At 36.5% G+C, this 27,048-nt stretch overlaps 1 protein-coding gene and 1 long non-coding RNA gene across 4 annotated transcripts in view; both read right to left on the bottom strand.

The window, feature by feature from the left end:
- The window catches only part of LOC143850537 (receptor-like cytosolic serine/threonine-protein kinase RBK1), a 115,294-nt gene that overhangs the window by 17,412 nt on the left and 70,834 nt on the right, over positions 1-27,048 (bottom strand). The window lies entirely within an intron of this gene.
- The window catches only part of LOC143851492 (uncharacterized), a 59,055-nt gene continuing 33,599 nt past the window's right edge, over positions 1,593-27,048 (bottom strand). Inside the window, exons 3-5 of one of the 3 annotated variants that reach the window (XR_013236359.1) lie at positions 23,130-23,183; positions 3,345-3,484; positions 1,593-1,881 (exon numbers count right to left, since the gene is read on the bottom strand). This is a non-coding gene — a long non-coding RNA (uncharacterized LOC143851492). Of the gene's footprint in view, positions 1,882-3,344; positions 3,485-18,597; positions 18,694-23,129; positions 23,184-27,048 lie in introns of those variants that run through there. The other 2 variants (XR_013236358.1, XR_013236360.1) reach the window with 2 other exon arrangements.

Genomic DNA, 27,048 nt, shown 5'->3' with positions numbered 1-27,048 from the left:
CTTGTGTGCAAGATAGTCCCATATTTTGTTCTGTCTTGAAGCTTTCCTCTCAAAGCTTTCTTCCTGAAGCCTTGTCTACTTGTAGTTTTGTTTTTCTCTCATATATATTGAAGTACATCTTGTTTTGGCATTGTTCTTCTTCTACTTTAGTTGTTGATCTCAGGCTAGTGTAAACTTCAGTTTCACTATTTGAGAAGAGGATATTCCAGTGTTAGAGAATGTTAGATAATGATTTGGCTAATACTACACAAGATAATGGATGAATTTAGTAAAACCGACGTGTAAGTTGTGATCCTCTATGCCATCAGAGTCGAAGTAAAAGGATGTTATAGACGATTTGATCTCGAATCTTAATCTTTGGGAAAACATGGAGTTCTGAAGTGGGTTCGAAGAAGCGTAGGAATCACTTAAGATTTTTTACTGTTTTAGAGTCAGATTTTAGAAATACAATGTATGGTAAGACCACGTGAAGACAGATAAGTTGTGCGCAAATCTTCTGTCGTTAGAATAGGAGATAAGGAGATAACCACAGATCTATCAATGTGGAAATGAGAAATTTGTATAAACTACAAATGGATTGAATTGCGACCCAATATGAATGTGCAGATTGGCTTGATAGAAAAGTAAAAGATTTGAATTTTGAAACAGATACAATTGAATTGGAAATATTTATTTGAACACGAATGAATTAATTAGCAACATGTGAGAATTTTGCAGACAATTTTGGTAAAAGTCGAAGATTTGTAATTTAAAGTGCGGATAATAGATCAATGACAAATAACTAGAAGGATAGCACGATAAACTCTTGAGCACCAGGGATGCCTGGTTTAGCATGTGAGTTAGTCATGTCGGATTGGGACAGATTGACGAGTTCATATGTACCAGAGATGCTTCGTTCAACATGTGCTTTAGTTGTACTTATATGAGATAGCATGATCATTCATAAGGATTTGGAGCTTTCGGTATGGCGTATGAACTAGTTGCGCTGGTATGGGACAGTACGGTGAACTCGTTTACCCTAGAAGCTTGTGAGTTAGTGTGTCGTGTGAAGTAAAGGGGAATTCGGTTTGTAAGCACAACCACCTTAGACGAATAAGACATAATCTTCCAAAAATTAACATGTGGTTGTTCTCATGTGCAAAGGCTAGCCCCGAAATGGATTTCCGTGAACTTGCCAAGCAAATCCCGTCTGAAAGAATAGCAAGGCAAACTATTTTTTTATCCAGTTTTGGACTCTTTCTTTAGTATGTCAAAATATGATTCCATTTAAATGCTAGAGTAGATCACCTAATCCGCCCCTAAAAATTAGACCGGTGGTTACGCGGCGGTTTAGGAACCGCCGGTGTCTCAGCCGTCGGTGTTTCTTTAGAGGCGGTCAAGACAGTAGGTACTTTTCCTATAGAGGCGGTTCTGACCGCCTCTGTAGGTGGTTTCATTTACCAATAACAAATGGCATTACGGACATGCAGAGGCCATTAATACTGCCTCAATAGTTGGTTTATAAATAAAGGAATCATAGCCCTGATGTTTTCTGTACTATACACGTACCAATGGCTATTTATTTTTTTAAAAAAATTCGAAAATCCCAAAAAAATGGGTACAAAATTACCCGCCTACTGTATACATTCACCACATTCAATTTACATTTCCAATTCAAGTCTGCATTCCTGAAAAATTGTCTACATACACTTAATTCAAATTACAGGTTTGCATTCCACATTGAGGTTTGCATTCAAACCATATATAACATAATGTTATTGCATCAATTAACAACGTCAAAAGATTTTTTGGAGCTCCCCTCGTTACATTTTTCAATTCCTTTACATCAAGTGGAACTTAAAAGTCCCCAAATCGGTTGATCCATTTTCTATCCCCAAGTGCCTGCAAGACGAAAAAGTTGATAAGTAAAACCAAATGATACACGCATTACTGGAGCGATGTATGAAAAGAATACACACTAACCAGTTATTAATATAATCAAGAAACACATGCATTACTAGTTTTCAACATCCAATCAAAAGGGCAAAACAAAGTGAGCAGTGTCATTATTAAAACGTGGTAGTGTAGATCATGATCTATGTATCTGTGTCTGTAGCATGCTGTGTGTAGCATGAAATGGAAAAGTCATCATTCAACACAATGCGAGAGAGAGAACCAAAATAAGGAACAGGAGAAGGAATCCTACTTGAGTCATGAGAAAGATGATTTGTAGTACTCAAGTCAACAATCCATGAAGCTTCGGATGATGAAGAAGGGGCAAGGTCTCTCATCTAACGTGCTCATGGAATACCAACTGCCATGAGCAGTAAGTTCTGATAATCACTTGAAAGAACACTGTGTGGCTTGTCTATGCAAAATAAAATCGCCCTACCCAATCTTAGTTCAAGGTTTGATGAGCCATATTGGGACTTTGTTGCTTTTTGGTGATAACAATTGATAGGTTATGGACATGGTGGTTTGCACCGAGGATAAATGATCAGATCCGGAGAATGAAGACGGTCATCATTTTCTTTGTACCACATTGTAGTATTTTAGAAATTATTGATCTATTTTGATGTTACATTCATTTTCGAACTATAAAGATCCAAACAATCATGGAGAAAGTCCACAAGCAACATGATGGCATTAGAAATGCACCAAAGAGTTTCTGGTTGATGCAAAGATGATGAAAACTCTAAAGTCCAGAGAGCATTAATGTTCTAATCCTTGAAACGGAATAAATAGTACTGCACAATCCATCAATTAAATTCTTAGATTATTCTGCCAAAGTACATGAAATTGGCAATTTCATGTATTTCTCTGCCCTTGACAAGCTGTGGAGGTCAGGACTTGGTATTTTTTGGAACATGTTTTTGACATCATCAATCTTAATTGTATAATAGAGAAATCATTTGGTGCCCGACCGTCAAGTCCCGCTTAGGTGGTACGATGGAAGTACCACCCTTGATATTTGATCCAACAGCAGCCTCTTAAAAAGTGGGCTGCTGTTGGATCAAACCTCAAGCGTGATACTGCTCGCACGATACTTGACGGTCAGACACCATATAAAAACTCTGTATAATATATTTGACATGTGGAGAAGTAAATTTACCAATGAAGCAAATGACCCAGATCTTAGTTTGACATAATATATCATGGACGGAAGTTGTAAATCAACATCGAATAGAGGTAACAGAATGGAAAATGCACATAACCACAAGCATACACTCCAAACAATAACCACAAGCACACACCAAACCCTAATCAAACAGAAAATGCACATAACCTAAGCATACACACACCAAACCATAATGAAACAAGCATTTAAAGGGAAACAAAACATTTCAAACTGAAAATACACAAACCTAATCACTTAGACACATCCACCCGCAAAAGAGGATCCATAACCTGCGGCATGATGAGATTGGGAGGAATGGTGGCCAAGCCCTTGTTGTGAAATTTTCCTCTAAATATAAAATTGTGGCGTACCTGATTTCTGAATTTTCTGGAAAAAACAGAAAATAAATGATTAGATGAAACCTTTTCTATGCGGCGAGATGAGGCACGAACTAGGTCGCTCTCTTTAAGGTGATTTTGCGCCTCTGCGAAAAAACCTCTGATGCAACAGATTCGAACGCAATCACCCCCAGGATACAACAACCCGACGCACCGTCGCTATTTATCCGAACTGCACGATCAGATAAATCCGAACCAAACGGCGAACACTCCGAATGCCCAACAATTATAATAAAACAGAGAAGGAAGAAAACAACAGAACACTATAGGTATAATCCTGTTCTGTTAACAACAGAGCGAACGAAAGCAATGTTTTGTTAAGAACAATAAAAAATAATGTTCTGTTAAGAACAGAGAGAGAAGACAGATAAAGATAGTGTATGTAAAATCGTTGGTAATCATCTGTTTTTATAGACTAAACGTGTCTGTTTAAGACACCTTTTAAAAACAGTAAAGACACACATTAAAACAGTAAATGCATCCTTTAAAACGTATAGGCACATCCCTTAAACGTTAAGTATGTTTTCAAACGTTATTAAGGATGTATCTAACGGTCAGATTTAGGGGACATGACTGTTGGGTTTGAAAATAATAATTCCGTTTAGAAAAGAAACTAAAAGACACAACCCCTCGTGTTTAAAAAGATAACTACGTTTAGGAAAAACCCAAACCCAAACCCACGCCCACGCCCCGACACGGCGCGGCTCGGCGCGTGTGTGTGTGTGTGTTTTAATTTGTTCTTGGTTCTCTTTGTAAAATTCCCAAGGCAACCAAATTGAATGCCCTTGAAAGGCTCAAGCCTTGTCTCAACACTCCCTCTTATATGGATGGGAGAATTTTTCGCACTTTCCCATCTTGGACTAAACTTTTGCAAGTGAAAAGAGAGCACACTCCAAAGGATTCAAAATTTTTAGTGGGAAAAGTACAAGAGAAAGTATCAATTTGAAACCTTCAAATTTTGGGTGGGAAGTTCAAAAGAAAAAGGAATCTTTTGCAAAAGCAAATGTCTTTTCATTTTTAGTATTAAAATACTAATAATCCCCCACTTATTTTAATAGAAAAAATACTAGTAAAACTTAACGCTAGGCAATCAGCAAAGTATCACGTATAATAAAGGTGACTATGTCTTGAACCTTTACTTAGTGTTAGTGCATTCTAACTGTAAGGAATTGATAGTGACTATGTCTTGAACTACAATCCTTTGGTACAGAAAGATGTACACCACACACATGATACTAAAGTGTTCAATTGGTTCCAAAAAAGCTCGCACATTACGGCCATGTGCTACATCCCAGTTTCCATGTAAGCATAAGAGAATAAGCCCTCTTCTCTTTTGGAAGCGGCCCACTTCCGTGCTAACATGTAGGTGAGTCTATGAAGGATGCTCCTGTAGCCTAAACATCCCACTCATACGAGCTATAGATCTCATTAAGAATAATAACTCAACCTTACAAACGCTTCAAGATATCATGCTTGGGTTACACCATAGGGATGGACATTGAGATAAACTCGAAATCAGCATGATCGTCCACAAGTTACACCATGACTCGTTTTTCCCATTGAAAACCTAGTTCTTGGGATCTCCAGTCCCTAGGTTGGGTATCTATCATAGGTAACTATTTATAAATGGGCTTTAGTCCCATCCCCCTCGATGTATTGCAGATTTTCTCCCTTGACAAGGCCTTAGTTAAGGGATCTGCCAAATTATCACCAGATCTCACAAAGTCAATGGTGACCGATCCATTTGAGATCAACTCTCTCACAGTACTGTGCTTCCGACGTATCTGTTGCGACTTTCCATAATAGTACTTATTATGTACTCTTCCAATAGCAGCTTTGCTGTCACAATGAATCAAAACAGCAGGAACAGGTCTTTCCCAAATGGCTATATCAGATAAAAAGTTTCTTAACCAACTAGCCTCTTCACATGCAGAGGTTAGAGCAATCAGCTCAGATTCCATAGTGGACTAAGCAATGATAGTCTGTTTCTTGGATCTCCAAGAAACTGCACCACTACCAATAGTGAAAACATAACCAGTGGTAGCCTTGGAATCTTCTGACAAAGTATTCACTGAAACCCTCTAAGACAGCAGGAAATCTCTGGTAGTGAATCCCATTATTAACGGTTCGTTTAAGATATCTCATGACTCTTGATATAGCATTCCAGTGTTCTATATTAGGATTACTAGTATATCTACATAATATACCTACTGCATATGCTATATCAGGTCTAGTACAATCTGTAGTATACCTTAAACTACCAATAATACTAGCATACTCTTTTTTATTAACACTTTCACCTTCATTAGAGTATAGTCTAATACTAGGATCAAAAGGAGTACAAACAGGATTACAATCAAAGTACTTATACTTTTTAAGTATCTTTTCTATATAATGAGATTGATCTAAAGATATACCACTATCAGTTCTTGTAATTTTAATCCCTAAAATTACATTTGCTTCTCCTAGATCTTTCATGTCAAAGTTTTGCATTAACAAATTTTTGGTTTCTTTAACCACTCTTAAGTTTGAACCAAAAAATAAAAGATCATCCACATATAAACAAATAATAATACAATAAATATCAAAATACTTATAATATATACATTTATCACTTTCATTGATTTTAAAACCATTTGATATAATGACATTATCAAATTTCTCATGCCACTGTTTTGGTGCTTGTTTAAGACCATACAGTGACTTCATCAACTTACATACTTTATTTTCTTGACCTGGAGATATGAAGCCACTAGGTTGGTCCATATATATCTCATCTTCTAGACTACCATTTAAAAAGGCTGTCTTTACATCCATTTGATGAATTACCAGATTATGGATTGCAGCCACTGCAATCAAAACTCTAATGGATGTAATCCTAGTAACTGGAGAGTATGTATCAAAGAAGTCTATATTTTCTTTTTGTCTAAAGCCTTTAGCAACAAGCCTGGCTTTATATTTGTCTATGGTTCCATCTGGTCTCAATTTTCTTCTAAGAACCCATTTACATCCTATGGTCTTAAATCCCGGTGGTAAATCTACTAGTTTCCAAGTCTGGTTTGACATCAATGACTCCATCTCGTCATTGATGGCTTCTCTCCAAAAGTAGGCATCTGAAGAGGACAAAGCTTCCTCTAAAGAAGAAGGATCTCCTTCCAAACTAAAGACATAGAAATCAGAGCCAAAATCTTTGGCTATTTTAGGTCTTTTACTTCGCCTAGGTTCAATCTCAACTTCAGGGTTTACCCCAATCCTAGGCTTGGTACCCCCACTATCTCCAATAGTCACAGTACCCCCACTATGTCTAGATTTAAAAGGAAATTTATCTTCAAAGAATTCAGCATCCACAGACTCTACTATTACATTGTTATTAAGGTCTAAAAACCTATATGTGTTACTTGTAAGTGAGTAACCCATAAAGGCACACTCTATGACTACTTCCTATTTTGGGTCTCTTAATATCAGGAAGTCTTACATAAGCTAAACATCCCCAAACTCTAAAGTAACTCACATTGGGTTTCCTATTTTTCCATAATTCAAAAGGTGAGACTTTAGTTTTATAATTAGAAATTCTATTAAGAACATAGCAGGAAGTTAGAATTGCTTTTCCCCATAAGTTAGAAGGGGCTCCTGAACTTAGGAGTAAAGCATTCGTAAGTTCTACTAGTGTTCGATTTTTCCTTTCTGCAACCCCATTTGAGGCGGGGGAGTAAGAAGCGGTTGTTTCATGTATAATTTCTAATGATTTAACAAAGTCAGTGAATTCTAATGACTCATATTCACCTCCTCTATCACTTCTTAGTCTCTTAATCTTCCTATTGAATTGGTTTTCAACCTCTAATAAGTATTCCTTAAACATTTTTAAGGCTTCACTCTTATGTCTAATTAAATAGATGATTGTATACTTAGAAAAATCATCTATAAAGGTTATAAAGTATCTTTTACCACTACGGGTCAAGATACCATCTAATTCACATATGTCACTATGGATTAAGTCTAAAAGTTATGAATTCCTTTCAACACTTTTGAAAGGTTTTCTAGAAATTTTAGCCCTACTACATGTTTCACATTTTTTAAAGTCTTCTAATACTACTTTAGGAATCATACATAGTACACTCATGTTATGTACATATTTTCTGTTTATATGACACAACCTAGTATGCCATGAATTAACACAAGAAAGCATGTAAACAAAAGAATCACTTTCACTCATTATTTCAACATTCAGTTTGAACACTCCAGCACATGCATATCCTTTACCAACAAAGGATCCTAACTTGGTTACAATATACTGGTCAGACTCTATGGTTTGTTCTATGGTTTGTTTAAAACCAGCCTTGTTAAGAAGAAAACCAGAAACTAAGTTCTTCCTCATGTCTGGAGTATGAAGAACATCCTTCAGTATCACTTTTCACCCAGAAGTGAAGCAAAGCTCAACGTCCCCAACACCGAGTACCTTTGTAGTATGCGAGTCCCCATGAAGCACCTTCTTCTCTTTATCTGCAGGAGCATACGTCTTGAATCACTTCCTGTCAAAACACACATGACGGGACGCACCAGTGTCAACCCACCACCCTTCAGATCCTCCAACGATATTAACTTCAGTGATCATAGCTACAAGTGGCTGTTCTGTCACGTTGGCTTGAGGGGCTGGCGCATTCTTCTTACGTCGACACATCCGTGCAATATGACCTTTGAAACCACAAATATAACACACAACTTTGGAATAGTCATTCTTTCCAGAAGTTGTGTTTTGGTTCTGACGCTTGAAGGTACCTCGGTTTTGGTTCTGTTGCTTTTTCTTCAACTTCTTTTTGGGCTTCAGATTCACTTGTGGTTTCTGATTTTGGTTCTTAACTTCAGATATGGCATTCACATTAGTTACATTTTCAGTATTCCCTTCTTTCTTATCTTGGTTACGGTTTTCTTCTTCTATCCGAAGACGAACAAGAAGACCCTCCATCGATAGTTCTTTAGTTTTACGAAGAAGGGAATTTCTAAATTCTTTCCAAGAAGGGGGTAATTTGTCAATCACGGCTGCAACTTGAAATTGTTCACTTATAGTCATTCCTTCTACAAGAATGTCGTGAACAAGTTTTTGCAACTCGTGGGTTTGAGAAATCACCGTCTTCTCATCCACCATATAATATCTAAAATACTTACTAACCGCATATTTCTTAGACCCAGCCTCTTCTGTATCATACGTCTTCTATCTCTTAAAATTAGCACCACTGAATCGAAAAGGCTTGTTCGGATTTGAAGAATCAGACATAAGCTCATCATGGGATGCCATATTTTAGAACGAGGAAAACAGAAACGGAAATCACCTTAAAATTGTTGTGAAATTTTCCTCTAAATATAAAATTGTGGCGTACCTGATTTCTGAATTTTCTGGAAAAAACAGAAAATAAATGATTAGATGTAACCTTTTTGATGTGGCGAGATGAGGCACGGACTAGGTCGCTCTCTTTAAGGTGATTTTGCGCCTCTGCGGAAAAACCTCTGGTGCAAAAGATTCGAACGCAATCGCCCTCAGGATACAACAGCCCGACGCACCGTCGCTATTTATCCGAACTGCACGATCAGATAAATCCGAACCAAACGGCGAACACTCCGAATGCCCAACAATTATAATAAAACAGAGAAGGAAGAAAACAACAGAACACTATAGGTATAATCCTGTTCTGTTAACAACAGAGGGAACGAAAGCAATGTTTTGTTAAGAATAGTAAAAAATAATGTTCTGTTAAGAACAGATAGAGAAGACAGATAAAGATAGTGTATGTAAAATCGTTGGTAATCATCTGTTTTTATAGACTAAACGTGTCTGTTTAAGACACCTTTTAAAAACAGTAAAGACACACTTTAAAACAATAAATGCATCCTTTAAAACGTATGGACACATCCCTTAAACGTTAAGTACGCTTTTAAACGTTATTAAGGATGTACCTAACGGTCAGATTTATGGGACATGACTGTTGGGTTTGAAAATAATAATTCCGTTTAGAAAAGAAACTAAAAGACACAACCCTTCGTGTTTAAAAAGATAATTACGTTTAGGAAAAACCCAAACCCAACTCACCCACGCCCACGCCCTAACCCGACACGGCGCAGCTCGGCTCGGCGCGCGCGTGTGTGTTTTAATTTGTTCTTGGTTCTCTTTGTAAAATTCCCAAGGCAACCAAATTGAATGCCCTTGAAAGGCTCAAGCCTTGTCTCAACACTCCCTCTTATATGGATGGAGAATTTTTCTCACTTTCCCATCTAGGACTAAACTTTTGCAAGTGAAAAGAGAGCACACTCCAAAGGATTCAAAATTTTTAGTGGGAAAAGTACAACAGAGAGAATCAATTTGAAACCTTCAAATTTTGGGTGGGAAGTTCAAAAGAAAAAGGAATCTTTTGCAAAAGCAAATGTCTTTTCATTTTTAGTATTAAAATACTAACAGCCCTAACCTACATGAAGGTACAGATTACAGAATCATTAAAAAACCTAACCAAAACACAAACAAAAAATAAGGACTTCAGTTTTATTCTATATAACAACTTTGTTGTAGTGCAAAACTATTGAACATGCCAACAAATGTTTAAAAATTCAAGTCTACTGCTACTTGAAGAATAATTAGGGACCCATGTGAAATATTTAAGAATATCATGCCATTTTAATACATAGGATCACTTTTTAGATAGTAAAAATCACAAATCACAACTACATTTCTAAAAATGTTCTGCATGCCCAGCTTCTTAGGTATTAATCCACATATAATTGAAGTGTAAGCCATTTAAACCATGTAATGATTTCATGCTAACTAAACTGATGAATGCATCAATGAAATTTTCATGCTTTTCAAAGCAAAACCGAGAGCACCATGCATTGGAAGTCAACCAATGAAGCAGTATCTTTACACTTGATAAAACCGTGAATTGAACCCGAATACCCAGAGAACTGGAAAGAGAAAAAAAAAAAAAATTCCACCAGAAGCTATCCAATTGTCAAGCCATTCAAAAACCAAAGTAAGAAACCCTAATAAAACTGATCTTTTTTAAGGGATGGTTCAGAATTGTGTAAAATCCGGTAATCTCTGGCGCACCCACATAAATTGTAAAATCCAGTAATCTTTTTTAAGGGATGGTTCAGGGATACCACAGCATCTAATTTTAACAAAACTATTCAAAAATATAAAGATGGGTAAAGAGGATCTAGATCGATCTGCATGTGGATGTCCATTTACTTGGAAGGGAAATTCCTCTATTTTGAGGACTGCCCATATACTAATGATAGTGACATGATCTTTTTAAATTTCAAGAATAATAGAATTATCATTGATTTTTTTTTCTGAATGGTGAATTGTCATTGATTTTAAAGTCTGACCAAATTGTAATGACATGATCTTTATTTTCAAGTTGTAGAAAATACAACATTATTTCATAGAACCAAACACCCACTTGCAGGGCTAGCACAGTACTTTAACAAAACTGTTTAGATAGATATAAAGATGCATGTGTATATAAGTGGATGGCTGTGTCTATATCAGTAGGTGGAAGTGCATTTAAAGTGAACAAAAATTCCCACTTTTGGTATTGAATACATAGATGGTTGACCTCTAGAAATTAAAAGAGATATCATCGAAAATGCAATAAGAGTGAATAATCCTCACTTTAATTTCTTTGTGACTGAATCTTAGTACATATGAAACAGCATTTTCCACATGATTCCTATACAAGAACCATAATTACATAAATAAGAATGCATTACAACAGCTATAACTACAACATAATCACAGATCACAGTAACCAAAATGGAAAGAAATTCAACCTTCCTATAAACAAAGAACAAATATTTCATTATGATAAATGGGAATGCACCTGAACCAGCTTTTATTGAGAAGAACCCGCCAACAAATATTTCATTAGGATCAACCCTCTAATATTTAGTCCCTCTATAGATCGGAGGGTTTGGATCAACCTATGGAAATGATTTTTGGGGCACAACTTATTTAGGCTGTGGTCCATCTAATAGACGGTTTGGATCATCCTATGGTGTAGGGGTGTCAACGGATCCACTTCGGATCGGATCCACCCATGTCACAATCACGATCCATTCAAATTCATTATCGGTCGGATCAGATTCGGATTGTTCTTCAGATCCTACTTTCCAAATCACGATCATGATCCATTTTAATTCGCGGACTGTCCTATTATGCCCCACTAAGCTAAGTACTGTGGAGATCGAGGTGGCGGGGTCTCATCCCCGCCATCTCGAAGTACACAATTAATTTTTTTTTAAAAGAGTTATGCCGTCCACTCTTAGTGTGTCTATATGCATTTTCTTCAAATAAATTAAAAATTTATTTATGTTTAATCTATGAGTAAAATAATGCTTGTAAATAATAAAATTAATCTAAATTACATACACGAATATAATGTATAATTACTACCAAAGAATATGATGTATAACTATTATCAAAGAATATGATGTATAACAATAACAGTCAGTAATAACAAAATGATGAACTAATAGTATAGTCATGACCATGGTTTAAAATTTCGGTTTCAGTAACCGTTTCGTACCCCATCGAAAATCGAAATTTCGGTCCGAAATTTGGTAATTTGGTTCCAAATTCCGGACCCAAATTTCGGACCGAAATTCCGAAATTTCTGACGAAAGTTTGTAACACTTTAAAAAAAAAAAAAAATAATGCCATTAAATTGAAATTTCGGATCGAAATTTGGTAAATGGCGAAAAACTGAATTTCGGAAAATTTAGGTTTCGGTCCCTACCGAAATCCGAAATTTCGGTCCGAAATTTCAGATTTCGGTTGAAATTTAAAACCATGGTCATGACAGCATATATGTTCAATAGTGTCTGGGAAGCATTTCATCTTTGAGTTCAGGTATACTTACCTTGAAATCTTAATGGAAAGAATGTTCTCCTTTACTTTGGTTATTTGATTTCTGATCTATATGTTAAATTTTAAAGCGTATTTTTTGGGTAGCTTTTATTTTATTTTTATTTTGAGAGATGTAGTGAGGACAAAATTGTATTTTTGTATCCATGGGCATGTTGGTCATTTTCCCCTAGCTTGCACATGTGTGAGCCACACATGTTTGCTCCATCTTTTCCCACTACCCTATTTCAAATTCAAACTCCACTTGAAACTCTAAACCCACCACTTCTCTAAGCATTAAAGTCTCCACTTTCCCATACCCACTATCACTTACCAATGTCATTGCTTCTCTACTTTCCTTTTGACTAAGCCTATTCTCATAACTCCATTTTGTAGATATTCTCCACTATCTAGCTAGTCCTCCATTGAAGCTCACTTGTGTAGTCCTCCATTGAACTTCTCTTGTGTAGACCTTCATTGAAGCTTTATTGTGTGCAAGGTAGTGTTTGAAGCAAAGGCCAACTTGTCCCATATTGTGTCTCTGTCTTGAAGCTTTCTTCTTGAAGCTTTCCTCTCAAAGCTTTCTCTTGAAGCCTTGTCTACTCGTAGTTTTGTTTCTCTCATATATATTGAAGCACATCTTGTTTTGGCATTGTTCTTCTTCTACTTTAGTTGTTGATCTTAGGCTAGTGTAAACTTCGGTTTCACTATTTGAGAAGAGGATATTCAGGAGTTGCGAAAATCCGTCTTTCTCTATATGGTATCAGAGCCACAAGGGTGGTAGTTGGTGCTTGTCAGGATTTCCTTGCTGAATAAGTTCAATCGGTGCTTGGAAGATGGATATGAGTGGAAGGGTTAGTGGACTTGGCATTGAGTTACTAAATCAATCAAATTACAAGATATGGAGAACATGCGTGTAGTCTTATCAAGTGGGAGAAGATTTATGGGGGGTTGTTTGTGGTAATTCCATTATAGCTCCGGAAGATACACAAGAAAATGCCGACATATTAAAGACATGGAGGATGGCGAATGCTAAGGCCGAATTTCACTTGAAATGGTCTATTTCTCATGACTTGTTTGAGCACATCATTGGGTGTAAATTGGTGAGTGAGATTTGGATTACCGTTGATGGATTGCTTAATAATAAAAATATGACTCGTCTACAAATGTTAGAGAATGATTTGGCGAATGCTACACAAGGTAGTGGATGAATTTAGTTAAATCAACGTGTAAGATGTGATCCTCTATGCCATCAGAGTCGAAGTGAACGGATGTTATAGACGATTTGATCTCGAATCTTAATCTTTGGGAAAACATGGAGTTCCGAAGTGGGTTCGAAGAAGTGTAGGAATCACTTATTATTATTGATTTATTAGAATTAGATTTGAGAAATACAATTTATGGTAAGACCACGTGAAGACAGATCAGTTGTGTGTAAGGTTTTAAATTTCAGTTTCGGTACACACCGAAACCGAAATATCAGCCGAAATTTCAAAATTTCGGACGGAATCTAACATCTTTCAACGCCTATTTTATCTCGTACATGATTTCGATCGAAATTTTTGAAATTTTGGCTGAAATTTTGGTAATTCCGGCTGAAATTTCGGGATAATATTAAATAATTTTCTAGAATCCAGATTTTTGGGTGAAATCCCTTAAATTTCGGACAAAATTTCGGGATAAGCGATCGAAATAAATTATCGTTTCGATTAATTAGCAGTTCGATTTCGGTCTCGACCGAAACTTGAAATTTCGGATTTCAGTCGAAATTTAAAACCTTGGTTGTGTGCAAATCCTCCTTCGTTAGAATAGGAGATAAGGAGATAACCACAGATCTATCGATGTGAAAATGAGAAATTTGTATTAGACTTCGAATGGATTGAATTGCTACCCAATATGAATGTGCGGATTGTCTTGATAGAAAAGTAAAAGATTTGAATTTTGAAACAGATACAATTGAATTGAGGATGAGAAATATTTATTTGAACATGAATGAATTAACTAGTAACATGTCAGAATTTTGGAGACAGTTTTGGTAAAAGTTGAAGATTTTGATACCCTTATAATTTAAAGTGCGGATATTAGACATCACATCAATGACAAATAACTAGAAGAATAGCACAGTGAACTTGTGAGCACCAGGGATGCCTAGTTTAGCATGTGAGTTAGTCATGTCGGATTGGGACAGTATGACGAGTTCATATGTACCAGAGATGCTTCGTTCAACATGTGCTTTAGTTGCACTTATACGAGATAGCATAGTCATTCATAAGGATTTGGAGCTTTCGGTATGGCGTATGAACTAGCTGTGCTTGTATGGGACAGTATGGTCAACTCATTTACCCTAGAAGCTTGTGAGTTAGTGTGTCATGTGAAGGAAAGGGTGCTTCCGTTCGTAAGCACAACCACCTTAGACAAGTAAGACAAAATCTGTCAAAAATCAACATGTGGATCTTCTCACGTGCAAAGGCTAGCCCCGAAAGGGATTTCTGTGAACTTGCCAAGCAAATCCCGTCTGGAAGAATAGTAAGACAAACTATTTTTTTATCCAGTTTTGGACTCTTTCTTTAGTATGACAAAATATGATTCCATTTAAATGCTAAAATAAGCTCATTTGCTTTTCTGAGTGGAGCTCACAATTGCAAGACATGATATGTAAAAATTTCCCTCGAACCAACATAAGGAAATAAATTGAATTTAGAAATGTCCACTGCTTAAAAATATCCTTCGTTTGCAAGATATGTCGTGCATATTAAGCAACAATATCAAGAACGTGTCCTTAAAGATTTGTTTCCTAGATTTTGGCTTTATAATATGAAGATAAATAGAAGCACGTACATACATAGCCTTTTTTGTGGTACCTAAGGTGGGCATACATAGCCCTATAAGAATAAGTTTTACTAATAATGGGCCAATTGAAAAGATGAGAAGCAGAGGTTGAATTGAACGATAGTGATTTTGTTATTAGCACTCTTACTTGTCATCTGGAAGGAGGTAGAAAAAGTCTATCCAGAAGAAGGTTTGGAGCTCGTGATAGACATCAAAAGCTTCTCAAGCCTAGTAATCAGGTTTTGTTCTTTACTTTGATCCTTCAAATTCTGTAGTGTGGTGCACGATTGATGACATGACTGAGGAGAGGGTAAGAAGTGGGTAAAAAACAAGGGAAAATTTTGTATTTTGATTAAAGTACTTTTCCTTGCTTTTCAGCCTTTTGTAACCCTCTCTTCACTCATGCTATGAAACAACCAATTACTCCAAAAGCTTAAGCTGTTGGAGAAGGGGTTATTTAATCTTTTTTACTTTTACACTCCCCCTCACGTGTGGCCCCTCTTTTGGGTTGGCCATTGCATGTAGAGTTTTGAACCCAGGGCAATTGCTCTTATTCCATGTAAAAGATATTCATTGATGCAAGAAGATCTAAAAATAAGTATAATAATAGATCCCATTTCAATGGGATTGCCAAGTATAGAATCCCCTACCGTGGAGTTTGTTTCTATATACAACCTGCTGTTTTTCTAATAAAGAAACCATTGAGAGTACAGTATACAAACATTACAAGTGTTTTTTTTTTCTGAAAGATGATAATTTTATTAAGTAATGGTTGGGACAAGTTGTCCCCGCCAATATACAAAAGCGGATAAATCAGAGTACATCATAGATGGTAATTTGAGAAAAGACCCCAATACAAATTTCAACGAGATGTATGAACTAGACTTGTGGTAACTATGATCTTGTCCTTTTGCACCCCTGATTTGGCAAGAACATCCGCCTCCTCATTAGCTGTTCTTCACCGGTGCTCAATACGAGGTTGTAAGACCTTAATGAGATCAAGCACTTCGACTAATATGTTCTGAAGGTGCCACGGTCCCGGCGAACTACCCTGCGCCATCCAACAGCATTCGTTGAGTCCCCCTCTATCAGAGACCTCAAATTTTTTTCATAAGTCCACCGCAGTCCGAATAGTAGGGCCTTGATTTCGGCCTCATTTGCATCGTACTGACCTGCTGGTCCAGAATAAGACATAATGACCGTTTTGTTGTTATCTCTAATTAGGCCTCCGATCCCTCCCATACCCGGATTACCCACAGAGCTTCCGTCAAAGTTCAGTTTAAGCCATCCCACCGGCGGAGCCATCCATTTTGGTTTGGGTTTTGTTCAAATTGTTCTTTCCCAAATTATTGCCCACCAATTCCGTATTAAATCCCCCACACCATGTGGAAGTTTCCTTTTATTCCTCACCCAAGAGATCAATTCCACCTTAATGTCCGTAGCAATTCTCCCCATCGACCTTTCTTGATCCTCAAACATTCGTCTATTCCGTATTAAATCCCCCACACCATATGGAAGTTTCCTTTTACTCCTCACCCAAGAGATCAATTCCACCTTAATATCCTCTAGGCCTTCTAAATAACGACACACAAACTTTCCTAAAGATACAAACTTCCTAATACATGCCGCCTCTATTCTCTTCCTCCACCCCTCTCTCACCACTTGATAAACTAGTATTCCATGAAAAAAATTTCATTGTCGCCAAACATGGCCTAAATGTGAACATGAACATTTATTGGAAACAGGCAGCAAGTAAAAATAACATGTAAGCTAAGATCACAGTGCACCTCATATACGTTCAAGGCCCAAGTGAGTTGCAATTTCAAGAGTATGAGATCTTATAGATCCCATGCAAACCGTTAACTTACGCTGAACACACCAAAGACCAATAAAAGATGACTCTATTTAGATCTAGTCAGTCTGTTTTTTTCTTAACCCGTTACTAAAAAAATCAGCTACCATCACATTCATATCGGTTTTCAACTCCAAACATCATAAATTTTCATCTGATCACCATGTTATAGAGACCTAAGTCTTTAGGTAGATGATAAACTTAAAAATACAGCTAAGAATGAGGGCATGAATAGCATGACGCAACGGATTAAAAAAAATCATAGCCGAAGCATACGATCTGAAAGTACGCCCTTGAATCCACTAGGAAGAAGAACCCTAGATCCACACACACACATACACACACACACACACAGAGAGAGAGAGAGAGAGAGAGAGAGAGAGAGAGAGAGAGAGAGAGAGAATTTCTTGCTTTCTTCAATATTCATTCCTTTTCACGTACGTACACACTTTTATAGTATAGAAAAAAAAAAAGAAACTAAATCATACAAAATCAACTAGCTATAGCCATGTTATAACTATTGCCTACGTAAGAGACTAACAACAATAGAAAACTAATGCTATAAAAAAGTAAAACTTCCCATGGACTTAAGATGAAAAAATGAGATACTAATCCTAGTGGAAAGAAAAGAATAAAAGATACTAATCCTACTATACTTAGGAAGCAAAATCCAAATAAATTAAGAAACCCAACACCGGCTTTCCAAAAAGAAAAAAATCCCAAATAACTAGTAACCTAGTCTCCTACCGCATAGCGATAGATATTTTTTTCACCTTGGAGCATTCAATGGACTCTTGGTCTGCTGCTAAAGGATAAATTAATCAAAATTAACAAAGTCTTTAAAACTATACTATGGATTAGGTAGTTCGGACACAAAAAGAAGAAATTCTCACCATAGGAATCTAATTCATTCACGTAGTTTCAAAATTTAGTGGAGAAACTCAACTCTCAACAATTGAAGCAGCGTATCTCTCTGTGTGTTTTAAGCACTTGGAAAGAAAGACATTAGAAGTGCCTATGTTGTGATGTTAGACGTAGAATATACATGTATTTGAGTAAGAACACAAGAACAACACTATGTGACTGTTTGAGTCTGATGTATCCCACATCTTCTCAATTGAGTGGTCTCATTTTCAGAGTGTTTGAAGAAAGGAAATTCAGAAGACGGAAACAGAGTTGTGAATTGTGTAGTCTAACTGTAGTGTAGAACTAAAAACCAATGAATAAAAACTGATCCTGTGAAATGACAGTCAAGTAAAGAAGTTTTTCCAGAACAGAATCCAACCAATAGTTTTGTGACAAAGAAAATGGTTTGAATCTAAGAAGGAACAGTACAAGATTTTATCCAATGTCTAATTCATTATCTAGTTGATTTGCTGGGACACAACTAAGAACAAAAGCTTAGAATCGAGGACGGCTCAAGTCCAGTTGGACTGATGACATGGCATGCCACATGTCAATGCCAAATGCAACGAGCAATAGCTATTTGTCTGTATTACAATCCTAGCACAAGCTATTTATAGCTCTGCCCTCAACTTTCTCTCTTTTGCAGCTTTAATCTTCAGTCTTTCGGATCTTCGTAGGGTTTTAGGATGCTCCCTCTGATTCAAGTACTCTTCCGTGGCTTCATCTTCGTCATGGAAGACCATGTTTTCATCAAATACACACATATATGCATACATAAATATTTTCTTTCAATCCAAACATGGCCTAATTGTTGCATATTTCTCTAAAGAGAGCCAAATGTTTACTTCATAAATTTATTTGGAATCCCTGCAAGTGTAAGGATTTAGCTATCTTAATGTAAGTGTGTGGGATGTCATGCATGTAAACCCCTAACTTTATTTAAGACCTCAAAAATTTACTAGGCTAAATTGTACATGGACATGATGGGGGTACGAAAAAATCACAAAAGTACCATAATTGATAATTGGTTCAACAGCCGCCTCTTAAAAACTCAGTTGTTTTTAGATCAAATATCAAGGATGGCACCTTGATTGCTTGGACACCATACATAAACTCGTATCAGACATATGGAGTTGATATTTAAATGATTGTATATTGTGATTAAATATTGTATGTACAAATAATTGAATTAAGTGAATGCACACACATATAGATAGATAGATAGGTAAGCTGGGGTTAGGTGGACCCCTGCCACCGTATTAAAATTAAAGGATAATACGAGATAATGCATATTATTAAAAATCTATCCATGCTATAAATTAGTGGAAATGTGGCATTCCCACGACTTACCCCGCGCACGTTATTTAAAATCTTATACTTTAAATGGGACTTGCTAGCAAATTTCATGGAAATCTATTTCATGGCTGGCTTTTTTGCAAGTGAGAATAGCCACCTCATATAAATTAATTGAGTAGGTCAAAATCTTCCAAAATGTTAACCTGAGTGTCGGTTCTCACGTGAAAAAGCCAGTTGCGAAATGTCTGCCCGCGAAATTGGCTTAGTAAATCCCTACTTACATATATAGGCCTTAAAAATCTTACTCTCTCCCTTAACAAATAGACAAGAAACGTCCCCTCGATCAAAACGACTAATACACAAATAATGCGTCCTCTCTCTCACAAACATAAATAATGCGTCCACTCTCTCTCCCTCTAAGTAATAGAGCAAAAAATGTTCCCTCTCTCAATACACATAATACACTTATACTGCCCTTGACCTGTTTAATACTTTCTAGTATAAAATTCTTTGTAGCAATTAAATATCTTCTAACCTTAGGAACGTAAATATCTTCCACTAAATTTGTATATAATCGGAATACGTGGTTTGCCTGACTTTCTAAACATAAAAAATTAGAGCTATATTGCTTATTTTGGAATATAAAAAAAAAAAGTCATTACTTGCTATCATGATGCTTCTTTGTTCTATTTTATATATAAATACCCATAATCAAGTAGAAGAACATGTGATGTAGAAGTTAGTGAATGGTAGTCTGAGTGTATATTCCTTATTTTTCTTCTTTCTATGAGTTATTGGACAGATTTCTTGAAGGACAAAGTTGCATACTTCTATCACTCACTAAAAATGGGCGTTGTTGTGCTACTCTGTTTTATCCTTTTGCTCTCTACTTTGTTCTGTTTTGGAAGTTGGACCCATGTAGAAGGTGCCCCAATCGTTGCGAATACCATTGTTGTAGATATCAACGGCCAAGGAAAGTTCAGATCAATTCAGGCAGCCATCAATTCAGTTCCGACAAATAATAATCAGTGGATTCGTATAAAAGTTAATCCTGTGCTTTATCAGTAATCACCTAACTTAATTACTATTTGTTATCATTTCTTTATTTGCACAAGATATTTTGATTATGAGTCCAATTTTTGCTTTTATATATTTATGTTAATATGTGTGTGTATATAAGGAGAAGGTTACAATCTCTAAGGATAAACCATTCATTCTGCTCGAAGGACATGCGGCCAGTGATATGACAATTGCTTGGGGTGATTCCATTAACACAGAGGAGAGTGCCACCTTCCGTGTTAATGCAGATAATTTCGTTGCCAGATCTATAACCTTCAAGGTGAAACAACTTATTTTTCGCACCTAAAGCTTCTATAATATGAAAAATTAGTGACAAGAGGAGAACATAGAACCTTGCCTTTAACTCAGCAAGATATAAGAAAAAAGGAAAAAAAAAACGCTTTTACCCCACATTTATTTAGAAATCTCACTACAAGAAATTGGAGATTTACCGGCAAACTTTTACCAACGGTCATGTAAACCGCTCCTAAAGATATACAATTACTGGCAGTAGTAAATAGACTCACGGTAAATATGTTTTTTTCATTTGACAAAAGGAGACCCCACCAAAAAAATAATAAATTAATCCCTTTTTCCGCCATAGTGAATCACAGGTGATCATTAATCCCATTGTATCTTTATTTACCGGCATTTATTTAATGACCGCCAGTTAAAATTATATATGTACTGGTGGTTAGACCGCCAATGAAAACCTTAGAGCAAACACTCGCTATGGCCAAGATTAGAGTTCCAAATATGCACACATCTACTAGTATCGTATGATTTTCTTTTGTAGCATGATTATGCTTTTTACTAATTATTATCAACTTCTGGCCTTAACAAAACACATACAATGATAATTGGCTGACCAAAAATGTTGCAAAGCAAGCTGTAGCCGCACTGATGTAGGCGACAAATCGTCTTTCTACAACTGTAGTTTTATCTGCTTTCAAGATACACTGGGCGATATGTTGGGCCGCCATTATTTCAGGAATTGCTATATCAAAGGCTCCATCGACTTTATCTTTGGCTTTGGCCAAATCTCTTTATGAGGTACACTAAGATATCTATAGTTAGATTGATCTAAAGGTGGGATGTGATTACTATAAATAGCAAGTCTCGGATAACTATTGTAGGTGGGCTATATGTTAATGTGGATATATGTTGATGTGGACGTCTCCACATATAAGATAAAAATTAGGGTTTTTCTAAGTGCCCTAAGGGCACTCGTTAAGGTGCTATAAAGGTGGGCTATTTGTTGATGTGGACATCTCCACATTTAGGATACAATTATAACTAAAAATAAAAACAAATCTCAAATAAAAGAGCTATATTAGTAGAGCATATCATAGCAGCTCACACCTGATAGTCTTCTACTTTACAAACTATAACATAAAGATAGTAATCATGCCTGCTATTAGTGAACTTTAATATCGTGTTTGTGATGCAGTTGTGTGAACTAAATACAAATTTGGTTTCGACACCGTCATTAAAGTACGATTATATAACAGCTAAAGGCAGGATGAAGGCAACTGATCCAAATGGTTTTGTGTTCAAGTACTGTACGATAAATGGTACTGGTAAGGTGTACCTTGGAAGACCATGGGTAGGTTTTGCAAGAGTTATATTTTCCAAAACAGTCATGTATGATGTTATCATTCCCGCTGGATGGGATCCTCATGACGCCGATGCACATGTATAAGATCTCTCTCCTTATGTTCTTTATCGGTTGTGCGATTAAACTAACGATCTCAACTGAGAAATTATGCATTGGTTTCTGTCAGGGATACTTTAACATTTGTAGAGAATGGGTGCACTGGAGCAGGTTCCAACCTTTCAGGGAGAGTGAAGTGGGAAAAGCATCTCACTAATGCGGAGCTAGAGCAATTTACTAACATATCTTTCATCGATTCTGATGGATGGATACAACAACAACCCTATTTTATTTCTGAAAATTCATTTACATGATTGTTTCATTACTCAGTTAAGCTCTTCATAAAGTATTGGCACACTCTATTTATAGCATAATCTAATGATTCATATCATGATGCAAGCTCTGTCATTTAGCACATGATTATTCAGCATGGATTTAATTGATCTTAACCCTCTAATATATTTGTCTCTTACTCCCATTTTACTTTGTATATCAAGAGTTTTCCAATTAGGGCACAAAAAGTGTTTGGCTAACTATAAGCGGGTTTGGAAAAGAACCACAATGGCGATTTGTATCATGGGTCTATTTGATGAAGGGGTTCCTCCTTGAGAAGAATGCTAAGCTGAAGGGTGCCATAGCAAAAACCAAGTCCCAAGGGCCCATTAAATCCACGTCATCCAACCGCATTTATAGAGACACAGAAAAGTGCAAAATTAAAGTAATTATAAATGCCGTTGGGTGACATAGATCCAATGAGACGCCCCTTGTTGAAACAGTTAGACAAGAATCTGTTGGACCATTTCCAGAATAAAAAATGTATTAGATGTGCAAAAGAATGAATTCAAACATAATGTAAATATAGATTGTTTGACATTCAACAATGATTGGTTAGCCACCGGCCATTAATGGGCTCAGACAAGTAATAAACCATGCTATATATGAACCTATGATTTAATGGTAATGAACAAATGAGCAATGAGAAATAGATCAATACCATTCAAAAAAATAGAAATAGATCAAATACGACACCCAAAAATAGATCAAATACATATAAGCAATGAACAACACCCACATATCTGCAAAAAAGTCAAAAACCAATCTAATATTCTGAAATCAATTGAGGAGAGTATCCATGGCTTTTTAGTTTTTACCTGATTTCTGGATTGCTGAAAAGATCAAGTATGGCACCTAGAACTTCAGTTCACCTGCAAAGTAAAAACAAAAGAGCATCAGAGAGAGGGAGAAGGAAAGGAGAGGCACCTCCCACATCCCATATAAATACTGACTTAAAGTGCAGCATGCAACCAAAGAATCTGATTATAACTTAAAAACATTCCACCCTTCACCAATTTGCCATTCAATGTCCTAATTGGTAGCATTCCACCCATTATCAGTCGAACATTTTCTTTGTAATTTGCATGTGATCTCTTTGTTAACAATACTAAGAAAGTATGAGATTCACACCATACTTCCTTTCTTCGATTGATGTATTAATCAATATTATGATATTAAGTTCAATAAGAGGAGATTGCAGGGTTTCTGTGTCACTAAATTATTAGAGAGGACCATTCAATATATATATATATATATATTAGAGAGCCTACTGTAATATCCATTTAAAAATCATATGATACAAGAACTGAAAATAAATACTGAGGTATTAGCCAACAAATTTGCAGAATGGAGGAAAGAAAAGAGGGAGGAGATTTATGGCGAGGCAACTCTATCCCAAAATCATAAATCAAGTAATTTCTTTCTTTAATAGTTGATTTATTCTTGTCTGTCTGCTATTGAGATATGCAAAATGATGAATTGTATTGCATCATATTTCTATTTCCTCAAATCTGGTTGTGGTTGCAAATAGCCAGAAAGTCATATTTTTCTCCACACAATTATTGGGAAATCTGAAGTCATTGGAATTGGATTGCCCCAGTTTAGATTTCAGTTTCAAGGACCAGATAATAGTGAGACAGTAAGGAGAATGATAAGGAAATTTGGCATATATTGGAGATATTGTTTAGCAAATTGACATGAGAGCATTGTACTTATGAAGTCAAAATCCACATACATTGCTGACAGGAAGAGGGCCACCTTGCTTCATCAATACTTCCATGGAAGAAAAGGTTTACAATTGTGGTCAACAGAGTTTCAAGCCCAAATCAATTTCACAACAAAGAGCATGGCAAACACTAAGAAAGGCCTCCTCTTTACTTAATGACAGAAACCCATTTCTCCATGAACTAATTGATGGGAAATATTAAACAATTCAGATTTGAAGACTGTGACTCGATACAGTCCCCATATTGAACTTATCTAATAATCTCCTAGAGGGTTTGGATATCCCTTATAAATTGGCGAGGATGATGAACCAAGAAACACAAATAGCCACTTTTTTTCTAGATATTTAACACTATATACGCATTGGAGAAATGGGCTATCATTTGCAAGGTCAAAATCCTTCACAACCATGGATTGATGCACTACTTTATGCAAAAAAAAAAAAAAAAATTGGTATACTCAATAAACCAGAAAATGGACAGAATTTATCCAAATAGCAAAACAAGAAGCAAAATAAGATCTTGTTACTTAATACATTACAGTACAATCAATCCACCATATGCAAAACAGAAATATAAAATCAAAATAAACATCATTACGAGAAGCTAGTACCTGTTCCACCATAGTCTCAGCCAAGGAAAGCTCCCAAATTGAGACTAAAAAAACCAGATAAAAAACCCTCATAACAAAGCTCCAAACCCTCTCATACGCCCTTTTTTTGCCTCTTCCCTCATCTCCTTCAGCTCATAACAAGAACCCAACAAGCAAAAAGCCATACACGTTCAATTTGGGAGTGGGATTTGAGTGCGAGGAGAGAGAGCTATGTTGAGGGATTTGATTGTGGAGGAATTGTGGCATTGGAGGAATAGAGCTAGGGGTTTGGGGAGGAACGTGATTGGAGTGGCTTTGGCTAAACTAAGCTCTGAATTGGGCCAATCCAAAACTGTACATATGTGAGCCTATTTGATCATTGATTGCATGAGAGATTGTAATCGGTAGGATTTAGGCTAATGAGAAACTGGGGCTGGGACATTACCATGTTCTGGGATTGACTACTAGATGGGGGGCATGGGGCTGGGAAATTATCATATCCTAGGATGGTTGGACATCCAACTATTCTACTCACTCAACTGCTAGCTCTACTTCTAAAGGGGTGAATATATCACTTCCCTAATTACACCATCAAATAGGTGAGCCCCACTAAACCTTTTTTGTGTAAATATTTTTCACCATATCATTTCTCTTATTCGTGAGAGAATTCAACTGTTTACCACCTTATTTGTACAAACAATGAAAAAAAAAAAGAATGATAAATAGAAACTATACATAGGTGGAACTACATGATAAATAATAATTAATAAAATCGATGGAAAAATTTCTGAGACCCTTAAAATATGGGAAATTTTAATGGATTTTTTCCCTTAAACATATTAGACCTTAGAGTTAGGGAAGTGACATATTCACCCCCTTTTCTTCTCCGGGTCACACCACTTTATGCGTGCTCCCTTTACACTAGAAGCAGTGCCTCGAAAGAACAGGTAGCAAATATATCATTTCCCCAATATGTCAGCATCATTTCCCTAATAAAAAATATTAAATACTTAACATGACTAGCACATCTACCTAACGTGATTAGACTGTTACGAATTAATCCTAATGGTAGGTGTGTCCCTAGCAAGATCAATGGACAAGATCAGTTCGATAGTTAAGTGTTTAAAGAACGGACGTAACCCTTTATTGTGAAAGGGTATAATTGGGAGAAACTCTGAGAGAGAGGAATCAAGATTAATGGCTTCCGGTATGTATCTTTCCCATTTCAATTCAATCCATATTATTATTGTGTTTCCTCAAAGTTGGGCTGCCAAAGATCTGTTGCCAGTGTTCTTATTTATCGAACACTAATATGTGGTATCAGAGTCTCCGTTCCGGAGAGAAAATCACATTAAAATTGATTGAGATAAGGTTTGTGAAAACTTGTATTTTGAGTGCCACCGTCAATTCAAGAGTCAGATCGATGCTTAAATGGCATACTACGAATCCAATGCAACAAACAGTTCATCTATCCGATTCCTGAAATGTATTTGGCGGCAAATTTAAAGATTGAAAATCACTTTTTGGGGAGTTTTGGAGCTCGCCGGAAAACGGCTTGTCGCCGGTGAATGGTTGCTCCAACCGGTGGGATTCTGACGTGAAAGCATAGTTCATCGAGAGACGAGCCCAACGGCACAAAAGGAGCCTCAATCCGAGGTCTCTAGAGATCACTATGGTAAATCGAATTTTGGTGATTTTTCTAGAATTTTTCAGAATTTTTTGTTGTTTTTTGAGGAAGATGAATAGCGCCGGACTTCGCGGGTTGAACCGGGCCGCGCCGGCCAAACAAGGATCCAAGTTGGAACCGCGCCCAGTTTTTATTTAAAAAAGGCCCATCAGGCCCAATGGGACCACCAGACTCACCAGACTCGACCCGAACATGTCCGACCGGTCCAGCCACGGTTTTTGAGTCGTTTTGACCATTTTTTTGGGGTTTTGGACAAAAGTGGGACCGATTCTAGTGGTTTGGGACCCACCCTCTTGAACCCAATTCTAAGGCGCGTGTTGGGTTTTGAGACTCGGTTTTCATATCTACAGTGTAATTTTAAAACAATTTGACTTCAAAAGTTTGATTTTTAGTCAAAATTTTGGGCATTTGTGCCATGTTTAAGATCGGTTATGGAGGTTTGTCACCCTCCCTAGTCCGTATTTGGGGTTAATTTTGGCCTTTTACCTTAGTAAAATCGTGTTCCAGTATATTTTATTGTGTTTTGGGTTTATATGTTAGATTTTGAGTCAATTTTTAAAAGATTTTCGGCTGTGTGGGACTGCTCCTAGGGGTTTCCTGAACCTCTGACCCCAATTTTGTCATCTATTTTGGCTTTTGAGGTCCGGTTTATACACTTTCAGTGTATTTTCATGCTTTGAGCTTAATTAAGTTGGATTTTTAATCTGTTATTGTTTCCAAATTCCTAAGCCTCA

The sequence above is a fragment of the Tasmannia lanceolata genome, unplaced genomic scaffold (genome assembly GCF_043159265.1).
Source record: "Tasmannia lanceolata isolate RefF3 unplaced genomic scaffold, GAP_Taslan_0.1 ptg000018l, whole genome shotgun sequence".
NCBI classification, from domain to species: Eukaryota; Viridiplantae; Streptophyta; class Magnoliopsida; order Canellales; family Winteraceae; genus Tasmannia; species Tasmannia lanceolata.
Note: the sequence above shows the minus strand (reverse complement) of the source record. Positions and strands in the feature narration are given on the sequence as shown.